We start from the raw sequence: 14,639 nt of genomic DNA, 5'->3' as shown, positions 1-14,639 counted from the left end.
ACCTGGCCAAGAGCTCATTCTTTTTTAGGGCTGAGTAACATATTCCATCATATATATGCACTGTAGTTTCTACGGTTTATCCATTCATCCATTGATGGACAGTTAGGTTGTTTCCGTATTTTGGCTGTTGTGAATAATGTTCCAGTGAACATAGGAGTGCAGACGTCTTTATGAGGTGGTGATTTCATGTCTTTTGGTTATATGCCCAGCAGAGGGAGTGCTGGGTTATGTGGTGGTTCCATTTTTAATTTCTTTAGAAACTTCCCAGCTGGGCGCGGTGGCTCATGCCTGTAATCCCAGCTACTCAGGAGGCTGTGGCAGGAGAATCGCTCGAACTTGGGAGGCGGAAGTTGCCATGAGCCGAGATCACGCCACTGCACTCCAGCCAGGGCTACGGACTGAGGCTCCATCTCAAAAAAAAAAAAAAAAAAAACTTCCATACTATTTTCCATAGTGGCTGTTCCGATCTACATTCCCACGAACAGTGAATAATAATTCACTTTTCTCTTAAACCAGGCAAATTTTAGAATGAGTTTATTTATTTATTTATTTATTTATTTATTTATTTATTTATTTTGAGACACTTTTGCTCTTGTCGCCCAGGCTGGAGTGCAATGGTGCAATCTCGGCTCACTGCATCCTCCGCCTCCCGGGTTCAAGTGATTCTCCTGCCTCAGCCTCCTGAGTAGCTGGGATTACAGGCGCCCGCCACCACACCCGGCTAATTTTTATATTTTTAGTAGAGATGGGGTTTCACCATATTCAGCAGGCTCGTCTTGAACTCCCGACCTTGTGATCCACCCACCTTGGCCTCCCAAAATGCTGAGATTGGAGGTGTGAACCACCACGCCTGGCCGGTATGTCCTTTCTTAATTGACAGTGACATTATATCTGCAAAATAGGCTTCACACCTGCTGTGTTAGTTTTAGTTTCCTAGGCCTGATGTAATAAAGCACCATAAACTGGGTAGCTTAAAATAACAGAAATTGTTTCATAGTTCTAAATAAAGGTCAGATGTCTAAAACCAAAGTGTTGGCAGGGCCATCCCTCTGAATGCACTGAAAAAAATTTCCAATCCTTCTAACTTCTTGTGGTTCCTTAACTTATGGCAGCATAACTCCAATCTTCACATGAAGTTCTTCCCGTTTGTGTATCTGAATCCTAATATAAGGACACCAGTCATACTGGATTGGTGTCCATCCTGCTCTGTTATGACCTCATCTTAGCTGCTGACTCTATTACCAAATAAAGTCACAGTATGAGGTACTAGGGGCTAGGACTTTTAACATGCGAATATTGGGAGGACACAGTTCAACCCATTAACGCCTACTTGTACCTTGATTATTTATATGAAACCATTCAGTGTGCAACTGCTTTGAGGATTGAAACCTTGTATGTAGTACCAGCTACTCTGGAAACTGAAGTAGTAGGATTGTTTGAGGCCAGAAGTTCAAGGCTGCAGTACGCTGATTGTGCCTGTGAGTAGCCACTGCACCCCAGCTTGGGCAGCATCAGAATTATGGAGACAGAAAGTAGAATGATGGTCGCCAGGGGCTGCAGGAAGGGCAGTGAGAGGGAATTACTGTGTCATATGTACAAGGTTTCAGTTTGGGAAGAAGAAATGAGTCCTGGAGATGGATTATGGTGATGGTTGCACAGCAGCATGAATGTACTTAATACTACTGAATTGTATACTCGAAAGGGTTAATATGGTAAATTTTATGTGTATTTTATCACAATAAAAACATTGAAAAATAAAACAACCTTTGCATGTATATGTATATGTGTGTGTATATATGATATATATGATTGATTTTATATATATATATATATATATCAGTAGTAAGAACGGGAATAAAAACTGATGAGGCAAAATGCCCTGTAGAGTGAGGAAGGCCTTACCACTTGGGTTTACAAGTTTAAGTTCAAGTAGATGATAATAGAAACTTGACATTGGTATAGCACAATATTTATAGTAATCTAAATACCCATCTGTAGGCTGGGTGTGTTAGCTCACACCTGTAATCCCAGCACTTTGGGATGCCAAGGCGGGTGGGTTCCTTGAGGTCAGGAGTTCGAGATGAGCCTGGCCAACATGGTGAAACCGTGTCTCTACTAAAAATACAAAAATTAGCCGGGCATAGTGGCGCTTGCCTGTAGTCTCAGCTACTCTGGAGGCTGAGGCAGGATAATTGCTTGAACCTGGGAGGTAGAGGTTGCAGTGAGCTGAGATTGCACCACTACACTCCAACCTGGGAGAGCAACACTGTCTCTGGGAAAAAAATATATATATATGTGTGTGTGTGTGTGTGTGTGTATAATTTACATATATAATATATATTTATGTTTTTTTATATAATATGTTTATAAAATTTATATGGTGTAGAGAACTGATGTAAATAAAGTACATCAAAGGTAGTACTTTACTTACAAAGTGGTACTTTGTTCTGAAGTGGAATGATCTCTAAGATACATTAACAGAAAAAGCAAGGTACAGAACAATATATAGTGTGCTTTCATTTGTGGGAAATGTCTCTAGAGATGTTGTGTAGCCATAGAATATTCCTAAAAGGATGTGCAAGAAACACTGTTTACCCTATTTTACCTTATCTCTTGCATATATTTATTCAAATAAGTAATTTAGAATTTTCAAAGGAAGCGCTGAATAAATATTTGATAAATGAAAACAAATTTTTGCTCAGGCAACATTTTACATTGATAAAGTATAGTATATTCCTACCTAGGGGGCAGGAATTGAGCACCTCACCCATTTTTTGTTGTTGTCTCTCGCTCTTTTGCCCAGGCTGGAGTGAAGTGGCACAATCTTGGCTCACTGTAACCTCCATCCCCCAGGTTCAAGCTATTCTGCCTCAGCCTCTTTCGTACCTGGGATCATAGGTGTCCGCCACCATACCCGGCTAATTTTTGTATTTCTATTAGAGATGGAGTTTTGCCATGTTGGCCAGGCTGGTCTCCAACTCCTGACCTCAGGTGATCCACCCCCCTCAGCCTCCCAAAGTGCTAGGATTACAGGCGTGGGCCACCGCGCCTGGTAAGGTGTTTGGTTTTTTGTTTTTTTTTTTTTAATTTATTTTTTTGAGACGGAGTCTCACTCTGTTGCCCAGGCTAGAGTGCATTGGTGCTTGCTGCAACCTCTGCCTCGGGTTCAAGCGATTCTCCTGCATCAGCCTCTTGAGTAGTTAGGATTACAGGTGCCTGCCACCATGCCTAGCTAGCAAGGTTTTTTTTTTAATATGACAGTTATAAACTTAATTTGATTGATAGTGATAATAGTATTCATTGTGTTTTGTGTTTAGAATATATTCTAAATTCCCTATTTACATAGCAAAGTAAAAAAGGGGCACTAACTCCCACGATACATCATTCTCTCTGTCCTTAGAGGAAGCAAAGTATATTAGTTATTGCTGTATAACAAATAACCCAAAACTTAGTGGATTAACACAGCAACAAATATCTATTACGTCTCTCAAGAATTTGGGAATAGCTTAGCTATGGGGAGGTTCTGGCTTAGGGTCTCTTAAAAGTTTGAAGTCTGGCTGGGTGCATTGGCTCACACCTGTAATCCCAGCACTATGGGAGGCCAAGGTGGGCGGATCACGAGGTCTGGAGATGGAGACCATCCTGGCTAACATGATGAAACCCCGTCTTTACTAAAAACACATACACACAAATTAGCCGGGCTTGGTGGCGGGCGCCTGTGTAGTCCCAGCTACTCAGGAGGCTGAGGCAGGAGAATGGCATGAACCTGGGAGGTGGAGCTTGCAGTGAGCCGAGATCGCGCGCCACTGTACTCCAGCCTGGGCAACAGAGCAAGGCTCCATCTCAAAAAAGAAAAAAAAAGCTTGAAGTCTGATGGAGTTCTATGGTGACATATTTACATGGCTGGCACATTCATGCTGTTTAGGGGGAAGTTTCATTTCTTCCCAATGTAGGCCTCTTTCAGGGCTGTGTGAGCACCCTTATACGGTGGCTGGCTTCTCCCTAAACAAGCAATCTAAGAGAACAAGACAAAAACCATAGTCTACTCTATGACTTTGCCTCAGAAGTCACTCACTGTCACATCCACCTTGTTCTGGTGGTCAGTATTCTGACATCAAGTGGTACATGACAATACCTTTTTTTTTTTTTTTTTTTTTTTTGAGATGGAGTCTCACTTTGTTCCTCAGGCTAGAGCATGGCAAGCTCTGCCTCCCGGGTTCACGCCATTCTTCTGCCTCAGCCTCCCGAGTAGCTGGGACTACAGGCATCCGCTACCATGCCCGGCTAATATTTTGTATTTTTAGTAGAGATGGGGTTTCACCGTGTTAGCCAGGATGGTCTCGATCTCCTGACCTCGTGATACGCCTGCCTCCGCCTCCCAAAGTGCTGGGATTACAGGCGTGAGCCACCACTCCCGACCATGGCAATACATTTCTGACACCACCCAGAGTTAGCATAGACCTACAGGTCAAAGGGCATGGTCCTCAACAAGACTGTCCTCACTTCAGATGCCAGCTGTACTTTGGAGGTACCCCCAGCCACCTGCATTTTTGACCACCTGGCTACAGATTTAGAGATTCCCATGACCCTGTTAGAACCAACTTTTGATTCATTTGTTTTCTTTATTGTTTTTAGTTCCTTTAAAGTTAGGTTGGTTGATTTGAGGTCTTTTTACTTTTTTTGAGACAGTTTCACTCTGTTGCCCAGGCCAGAGTGCAGTGGTGCAATCTCAGATCACTGGAACCTCTACCTCCTGGGTTCAAGCAATTCTCCTGCCTCAGCCTCCCAAGTAGCTGGAATTACAGGTGTGCGCCACCATGCCCAGATAATTTTTGTATTTTTAGTAGAGATAGACTTTCCCCATGTTGGTCAGGCTGGTTTGAAACTCCTGACTTCAAGTGATCCGATCGCCTCGGTCTCCCAAAGTGCTGGGATTACAGGTGTGAGCCACTGTGCCTGGCTGACTTTTTAGAAACAAGATCTCACTCTGTTACCCAGGCTGGAGTTCAGTGGCTTTTTTCAGGTGTGATCATGGCACACTGCAGCCTTGCACTCCTGGCCTCAAGTGATCCTCCCATCTCAGCCTCCTGAGTAGCTGGGACTACAGGCATGTGCCACCACTGCTGGCTGAGGGCTATTTTAATGTAAGCATTTACAGCTATAAATTTCCATCTTAGCATTGCTTTCACCACATCCCATAAGTTTTTATTAGGTTTTCATTTGTCTCAAGGTACTTTCTAATTTCCTTTTTGATTTATTTTTTGACTCACTGGTTTAGGAGTGTTTTTTTTTTTTTGAGATGGAGTCTCACTCTGTCACCCAGGCTGGAGTGCAGTGGCCGGATCTCAGCTCACTGCAAGCTCCACCTCACGGGTTCACGCCATTCTCCTGCCTCAGCCTCCCGAGTAGCTGGGATTACAGGCGCCCGCCACCTCGCCCGGCTAATTTTTTGTATTTTTTAGTAGAGACGGGGTTTCACCGTGTTAGCCAGGATGGTCTCGATCTCCTGACCTCGTGATCCGCCCGTCTCGGCCTCCCAAAGTGCTGGGATTACAGGCTTGAGCCACCGCGCCCGGCCAGGAGTGTATTATTTAATTTCCACTGGCTTATTTACTCTAAATTCCAAGGATTTAGAGTATCCTTTCCCGGAACAAAGGGCAGTCAGAGTCTTTATTATACAACAGTCACGTAGATTAACCCTGATTCATTGTTGGAGGCGACTGTAAAAAGGCCTAAATACCAGGAGGCAGCAATCACTGGCGATTATTTTGGAGGCTGGTTAGCACAGCAAATCATTGGCTCACAAGCTAGCTTACCTAAGGTGTCCACATACAATTTATATTCTCCTTTGCGATCCTCCCAATGAGTCAGGTTTTTTAGTAGAGGGTTACTTTATATAATCAGCATCAGTAAGCAAGTGAGTAACTTCAACCACTTGAAAGTACCTAATGTGAGGCCAACTTTAGGGGGAATTTATTTGTAAGTTTTGTGTATCTGTTATATAGTTGTAGTTGATAAATCTAGAAAACTAGATTTTCAGCAGCCGGGTGTGGTAGCTCACGCCTGTAATCCCACCACTTTGGGAGGCTGAGGCAGGTGAATCACGAGGTCAGGAGTTCAAGACCAGCCTGGTCAACATGGTGAAACTCTGTCTCTACTAAAAATACAAAAAATCAGCTGGGCATAGTGGCAGGCACCTGTAATCCCAGCCACTCAGGAGGCTGAGGCAGGAGAATTGCTTGAACCCGGGAGGTAAAGGTTGCAGTGAGTCGAGATTGTGCCATTGCACTCCAGCCTGGGTGACACAGGAGACTCCATCTCGAAAAAAAAAGAAAACTAGATTTTCTAGATTGTGTCTAATTATATTTTTAGTTCATGTTGGCTAAGCATTTAAGAGCCCTACTATTCATGTATTCAACAATTTTTTTTTTTTTTAAGATAAAGTCTCGCTCTGTCACGCAGGTTGGAATGCAGTGGTGCAATCTCATCTCACTGCAATCTCTGCCCCTCGGACACAAGCTGTCCTCCTGCCTTAGCCTCCCAAGTAACTAGGCCTACAGGCACCCGCCACCACACCTGGCTAATTTTTGTATTTTTAGTAGAGATGGGGTTTTGCCATGTTGGCCAGACTGGTCTCGAACTCCTGACCTCAGGTGATCCACCCACCTTGGCCTCCCAACGTGCTAGGGTTACAGGCATGAGCCGCCACACCCAACCTATTCAACACATTTTCATCAAGTGCCTACCATGGGTCACATGCTATTCTGGGGCTTGTAATTCATGGGTGAACAAAACAGGATCCTTCCAGTGGATCTTACATTTTAGACAAAACAGTAAGTGAGAAATGAAATAAGTACCTCTTGTAAGTTCCTAGATAGTGTCACCTGCTGTGGATAAAGGGAAAACTAGAGCGGGATAAAGGGCAATGATGGGAGATTATCTGTGTATAGGATGAGGGGAAGATACAGGTTTATATAGGGGCCCAAGGTAGGCCTCAATGAAGAAGTGATATTTAGAGACCTGCAGGGGGACTTAGTTATGCAGATACCTGGGGGAAGAGTCCTCCCAGTGTGGGAACAGCCACTACAAAGGCTGTAAGGAGCATGCCTAATGTTTCAGAAAGAGCAGAGTCCACTGTGGTTAGAGCCCATGATGGAGCTATGGTCAGAAGAGATCAGGGTGCAGGTCTTAAGAGGAACTGAAGGTCATGAGTTTTGGCTTTTACACTAAGCTGCTATTTATTCAGCTATTCTGGGTTTTGTTGTTGTTTGTTTTGAGACAGGGTCTCACTGTCGCCCAGGCAGGAGTGCAGTGGCACAGTTTCAGCTCACTACAACTTTGCCTCCTGGGCCCAAGCGATTCTCCCACCTCAGCCTCCTGGGTAGTTGGGACTATAGGCACATGCCACCACACTCGCTAATTTTTTCAGTTTTTTGTAGAGACAGAATCTTAGTATATTGCCAGGTTAGTCTCAAACTCGTGGGCTCAAGCAGCCTTCCCCCGCCTCAGCCTCCCAAAGTGCTGGGATTATAGGTGTGAATCACTGTGCCCAGACAGCCATCCTCAAATGGGTTAGTTATATCCTGCCATTAATGATACATGCACATACATACCTATGTGTAAGAGTGTATAAATTGATTAGTCATGTCTGAGATATGAAATTGGGCATTTTGAAGAGAATATAAGCTTATGATTTGCTAGTGTTATTGCCTAATATTAAGATATAGATTATTTGGGGGACAAAGTTTATATATGTTCAAGGTGTGCTTCCTCCCCCATCCAGATGGCATCTTGCTCTGTCACCCAGGCAGGAGTGCAAGTGCTCCGATCTCAACTCACTGCAACCTTCAGCTCCCAGGTTCAAGCAATTCTCATGCTTCAGCCTCCCAAGTAGCTGGGATTACAGGTGCCTGCCACCACACCTGGCTAGTTTTTGTATTTTTAGTAGAGACGGGGGTTTCACCATGTTGGCCAGGCTGGTCTCGAACTGCTAACCTCGTGATCCTCCCAGCTTGACCCCCCAAAGTGTTGGGATTACAGTCGTGAGCCACTGCGCCCGGCCAAGGTGTTTTTACATACATTTTATGTTATGTTTTATGTTATGTTATGTTACGTTATGTTATGTTATGTTATGTTATGTCTTTTGAGACTGAGTCTTGCTCTGTTGCCCAGGCTGGAGCTTGCAGTGAGCGCCACGTCCCGGGTTCACGCCATTCTCTTGCCTCAGCCTCCTGAGTAGCTGGGACTACAGGCGCCTGCCACCTTGCCCGGCTAGTTTTTTGTATTTTTTAGTAGAGACGGGGTTTCACCATGTTAGCCAGGATGGTCTTGATCTCCTGACCCTGTGATGCACCCGTCTCGGCCTCCCAAAGTGCTGGGATTACAGGCTTGAGCCACTGCGCCCTGCCACCTGTGGATCTTTACTTTTTCCTCTTCCATGCTGCTTTTGCAACAAGTGCAAATTCTGCACTTTTTTTCCTCCTGATTTGATTCGGGATTAATATACATTTGGCTTTCCTAGGCTTTTAATAAGAACCCCATCTTGAACCAGAAGAGGTTATTTAGCTTCAATTTACAGTTGAGGTGTTTTTTAATGTATATGACAGACTGAAAATAGTGGGCTAGAAAGACCAGTTAGCTGATCGCTATTGATCATTTTTGTAAACTAAAATCATTTAAGCCTTTGACGGGCATCTGTGATATATTATTGTAAAACTCAAACACTTTACAGTGTACAATTCATTGGCATTAAGTGTATTCCACATGGTTGTATAAGCATTACCATTATCTCTAGAATTTTTTCATCATTTCAAATAAACTCAGTACTCATTAATCTCCCCATCTCCCCTCCCACAGCCCCTGGTAACCTCTCTACTCTAAATCTCTATGAATTTGACTATTGTCAGTATCTCATGTAAGTGGAATTATACAATATTTGCCCTTTTGTGTCTAACATCTTTTTGCAGATTTAACAGTTTTTACATTTAGCAACAATGAACTTGATGTACTTTTTAAAAATTTTTTTCAGACAGAGTCTCACTCTTGTCACCCAGGCTGGAGTGCAGTGGCACAATCTTGGCTCACTGCAACCTCCGCCTCCAGGTTCAAGCAATTCTCCTGCCTCAGCCTCCTGAATAGCTGGGATCACAGGCACCCGCCACCACGCCCAACTAATTTTTTTGTATTTTTAATAGCCATGGGGTTTCACCATGTTGACCAGGGTGGTCTCGAACTCCTGACCTCAGGTGATCCACCCGCCTAGGCCTGCCAAACTGCTGGGATTACTGGCGTGAGATACTGCGCCCGGCCTTGATTTAGTCTTTACATGTTTACATTTGGTGATAATGAAACAGTATGTATTTTACTTACAGTTATATTTTATAAAATACCATTTATTGCTGGTAGTTGAAGGTGATTCAGAGTAAGATACGTATGGTTTTGAGTGTTACATATTTAGACATCAAATTTGGAGTACAGTGCTACTTGTGTTTATTTTTGTTTCTTTTTTATTTTGATAGGAGCTGCAAGCGAAGATACACTGCTACGTTATTTTTCATTTTTATTTTTTGGAGACAGAGTCTCACTCTTTCCCAGGCTGAGTGCAGTGGTGCAATCATGGCTCACTGCAACCCCAACCTCCAGGCCTCAAGCAATGCTCCTGCTTCAGCCTCCAAAGTAGCTGGGACCACAAGAGGGCACCGCCACGCCCTGCTAATTTTTTATTTTTTCTAGAGTGGGGTCTTGCTGTGTTGCCCAGGCTGGTCTCCAGCTCCTGGGCTCAAGGGATCCTCCTGCCCTCAGCCTCCCAAAGTGCTGGGATTACAGGTGTGAGCTGCTGCACCTGGCTCAGTGCTACTTTAAAACACAAATGTGGCCAGGCCCAGTGGCTCACGCCTGTAATCCCAGTACTTTGGGAGGCTGAGGCAGGTGAATCACTTGAGGTCAGGAGTTCGAACCCAGCCTGGCCAACATGGTGAAACCCCGTTTTTACTAAAAATACAAAAATTAGCTGAGTGTGGTGGTGCATGCCTGTAATCCCAGCTACTCAGGAGGCTAAGGCAGGAGAATCACTTGAACCCAGGGGGCAGAGGTTGCAGTGAGCTGAGATCATGCCATTGCACTCCAGCCTGTGCAGCAGAGTAAGACTCCGTCTCAAACAAAAAACAAAACAAAACAAAAAATGTTTTATGTGCAGAAAAGTTTTTTGTATCATGCTTGTATAAATCCAGCTTTTTTTGTATCGTGCTTGTAATTTTTTTTCTGGCTATTACTGCTTTTCTGATAATAGTACTGAATTTGGTGTTATGGTTGGTCATTTTCTTTTAGATAATATGTAATCCAAAATACTCTTTTCTTTTTTGTTTGTTTGTTTGTTTGTTTGAGACAGAGTCACACTCTGTTGCCCAGGCTGGAGTGCAGTGAAGCAATCTTGGCTCACTGAAATCTCTGCCTCCCAGGTTCAAGCAATTCTCCTGCCTCGGCTTCCTGAGTAGCTGGGACTATAGGCACCCGTCACCACGCCCAGCTAATTTTTGTATTTTTAGTAGAGACAGAGTTTCACCATGTTGACCAGGCTGGTCTTCAACTCCTGACCTCATGATCCACCTGCCTTGGCTTCCCAAAGTGCTAGATTTACAGATGTGAGCCACTGCGCCCGGGCTATTCTTTTCTTTATATTTTAGATATTGTTTTGAGTCAGCTTATGCAGAAGTACCTGTCCTAATCTTTCTGTTTTTATTTTGTATTTCTAGGTGTCTCTATGTTGTCTCCTAGAGTGGGTAGTCCTGCTTCTTTTACCCAGTTACTTTCCCTATTCTTGAAATGTGGCTATCACTTCTCTACACATTACCTCCATGATTTGGAATGGAAAAGGCCACTTTTCTTCTTGTTCTGCCTCTCAAATTCAACACAGAGGAGCTCCTAGGATTCCAGTTATCCTGCCAACATCTCCAGGAAGAAAGAAGCAACTCGCATGGGTCTTCTGCTGTTTGCTTACTTATAAAGACATCATTTGCAAGCTGAAGGCTGAGTTTCATTTGAAACAGGTGCTTAGGTGGTGGTATTTGTGAATACTTTTCATTCCAAGCAAGAAAACTAAAGAAGTAGCAAGTATGGATGCTTCAGGGTTTTAAAAAAATGTCTTCCAGTTTCAGCCACTACCATGATAAGCACAGTTGAGACTGCAGCAGTAAATTCCAAATATGTCTTTCTAATTTGACGTGAAAGATACTAAAAATGTATGTTTGTATATTTAAATCCTGGCTCATCCTGTGACATAGATTTACTGAATAAGAACAAAGACCCAATTTTAAACAAAAACCTAGGCCGGGTTCGGTGGCTCACGCCTGTAATCCCAACACTTTGGGAGGCCGAAGCAGGCGAATCACTTGAGGTTGGGAGTTCAAGACCAGCCTGACCAACATGGAGAAACCCCATCTGTACTAAACATAGAAAATTAGCCGGGTGTGGTGGTGCATGCCTGTAATCCCAGCTACTCGGGAGGCTGAAACAGGAGAATCACTTGAACCCGGGAGACAGAGTTCGCAGTGAACCGAGATTGCACCACTGCACTCCAGCCTGGGCGACAGAGTGAGACTTCATCTCAGAAAAAAAAAAAACAAAAAAACTTTGGACATAGAGGAGTCGGGGTCAGAGAGGGGAGGATGAGAGAATTTTCCATATAACTCCTTTTCCTTAAGAAAAAGAAGCAAAAATGCCTCATGCAGTGCCATCTGACTCTATGGTGTTTCACATTATATAGTTACATTTTTTTGTAAACGCATAAGATTAACTCTTCCTGCAACCCAAGGTGGATACTTGGATGTGTGATTTTTTTTTTTTTTTTTTTTTGAGGCAGAGTCTCGCTCTGTTACCCAGGCTGGAGTGACTGGCGTGATCTCTGCTCACTGCAGTCTGTCCCACCTGGGTTCAAGCGATTCTCCTGCCTCGGCCTCCCAAGTAGCTAGGATTATAGGCGCACACCACCACTCCCAGCCTGATTTCTTACTCTAGATATTAGGTATATTGTCAGGCTGAAAAGGCTGGGACTCAGGTACTTTCCCCAGTTGGGACTGAACTTTCTCATCAGAGAATGGGCCTCAGAAGCAATGTTCCTAAACTTGTGGTTGGGTCATCGTGGAAAAGAAACCTCAAAACAAGAAAAATAATTACAATAAGACATGGATTTTCTTTTTTTCCCACAACAGTTATACATTATAAAGAACAGACTGTCGTAGAAAACTGTCCTTGCTTCCAAATCAGCAGAGGACCATTGTATGTATTGTCAGGTCTTTATATAAGAGTGAAACCTTTATTGATGCTTCTTTGTGAGTAGAGAATAAATTTTAAAACTAATTAGATGAAATTAAGAACAGAGAATACTGGAACATCTCTGTGTTTTCCAGAATGTTCACTCAGGTCCATGAATGCTGTGATGCTGGGAACTTAGGGAAGATTCACCAAAATTTGAGAGTGATAAAAATGACCCAAAATGGGAAATGTTGAGCACTCTTACTATTAGTGAGATTGGTCAATCAACCCATTTGAAATGGGTAAAAATTACTTTTAGTAAAATAATTACATATTATATATAAAATATTTCTTTTTTTGAGACCTACTGAGTGAGTGATAAAAGCATAGTAGAAATCACTTTGGTTAAAAGTAACTCAAAATTTTCTCTAAGTTACCTACTCAAGTTTTTCTTCAATATTTTGAAATTGTTCAAGACAGAATGGAGCCTACATATATGGGTTCCACTAGTATGTTGAAAATGTCATATCATGGAGAATTTGTACCTTCCAGCTGTCTGTTAACCCATCTTCTCTGTACTTCTGGCACCGTTTTTGGTAGGATCATTTGGCAGGGGTAGAGTACCTGTACTTTTGGCACCATTGAAACCAGCTCTGGCCCACTTGTTTGAATAGCTATCAGACTCAGTGTCTCTATATGTTTTATATTTTTTTCATTCCACAGTGGAGAGAACCAGTGTCTAATGCTCTTGAAATTGTTTCTGTATCTTCCATGGTTCAGACCAGATGCATTTAACAAAATGGATATATTCCAGCTGTAGTTGCCCAGTGTTTACTTAATACATCTACATTTTTTTCTTGTCTATTTTGGTCCCCTTGATAGAAAGAGCTATATTTCAGGCAGGACTATACATGGATTTGTGGCCATGCTTCCTTCCGTTCCCTTGCTCTTCCATGTTAGCTGGCAGGTTTTCTTTTGAAAAGTTAAACAACGGGGTATGTGCAATAGAAATATATATATATATGTATATTTTAATACTTGTGGACAAATGTTACAAGTTGTTTAAGAACAACAAAATCACCAATGTCTTCCATTTTGAGATGTGTATAGTTTTGTAAGCATTAGTGCTTGGTAGCATATTGTAGTGCCATGTTAGGGGTTAGTGCATGAGCCTAGTGATTTTAAACTTCAGGATGAATTATTGATAATAACAAATAGTGTAAAAAGAGTGGAAAATCCAAACCTTTTCTTTTTCCATAATGTCTAAATCTGTTATATTCTCCCTGGGGAAAAGAGATTAAGGCCCAAAAGACTCATTTATGAATAGAAATGTGGGGTCAAAATCTGAGATATTATGAGGACGTTTCAGCTTTCCATAAGGTATCTGGAAACCAGCTGTCTTTGTGTCTTATGAAACCTCAAGTCAAAATGAGACCCCATTTAATTATTCTGCTTTGCTCTTTTTTCGGGGGGCTTATGGGGGGAGATAGAGTCTCACTCTGTCACCAGGCTGGAGTGCAGTGGCACAATCTCAGCTCACTGCAACCTCTGCCTCTTGGGTTCAAGTGATTCTCGTGCCTCAGCCTCCCGAGTAGCTGGGACTACAGGCACGCGCCACCACGCCCAGCCAATTTTTGTATTTTTAGTAGAGACGGGGTTTTGCTGTGTTGGCCAGGCTGGTCTCGAACTCCTGACCTCAAGTAATCCACCCGGCCTGCTCTTTTCATGTCTTAACATGGCATGTCTTTTAGGTTCATTGTTTTCCTACTCCTTGTATGTCAAGAAATTACATTTTGCATGTCTTGTGGAGATGCTGTTACTTGCTTTAGTGAGTGCTTTTCTAATCTGCAGACCATTTACATTTCCTATTTGCAGCATGCTGTGTGCAAACACTCCGTAATTTGGAGTATTCAATTATTTGTTAGGGCTCTTCCTATTTCCAAATGTGCTGAATTGTCTGTTGATGGGATTTTCAGACCTTTTCATGAGAACTGGAAATGTAGCTGGGTGGCACCTACCTAGGTTGCTATGTAATAAGTAGACTCTTTCTCTTGGGTATAGTAAGCCTTAGACAGCTTTCACTTTTATCTGCTTTACTTGTGGAAATAAAACAGTTGTTTTGTTCTGAAATAAGAAGATAGCTTTCTGTAGAGAAGGAATTCCTACCTCTAAAAGCTGCCTTGAAAACTCAGAAGTGGCAGTTTTCTGAGGTGATTTTTTTCAATTTCAGTATTAGGGAGAGTCTAGCATTTGCTGACACAGATTCTACATAACTAATGTATGATAGCAAATGCAAAACTATTATAATGTGGTATATCTTGTGCAGACACAGGTTAGAACAAATAGACTCTGGCAGCAGATCTCCAGAGACCAAAGTTTAGATTCTCATC

Source organism: Mandrillus leucophaeus, unplaced genomic scaffold, assembly GCF_000951045.1.
Source record: "Mandrillus leucophaeus isolate KB7577 unplaced genomic scaffold, Mleu.le_1.0 Scaffold35, whole genome shotgun sequence".
Classification (NCBI taxonomy): domain Eukaryota; kingdom Metazoa; phylum Chordata; class Mammalia; order Primates; family Cercopithecidae; genus Mandrillus; species Mandrillus leucophaeus.
Note: the sequence above shows the minus strand (reverse complement) of the source record.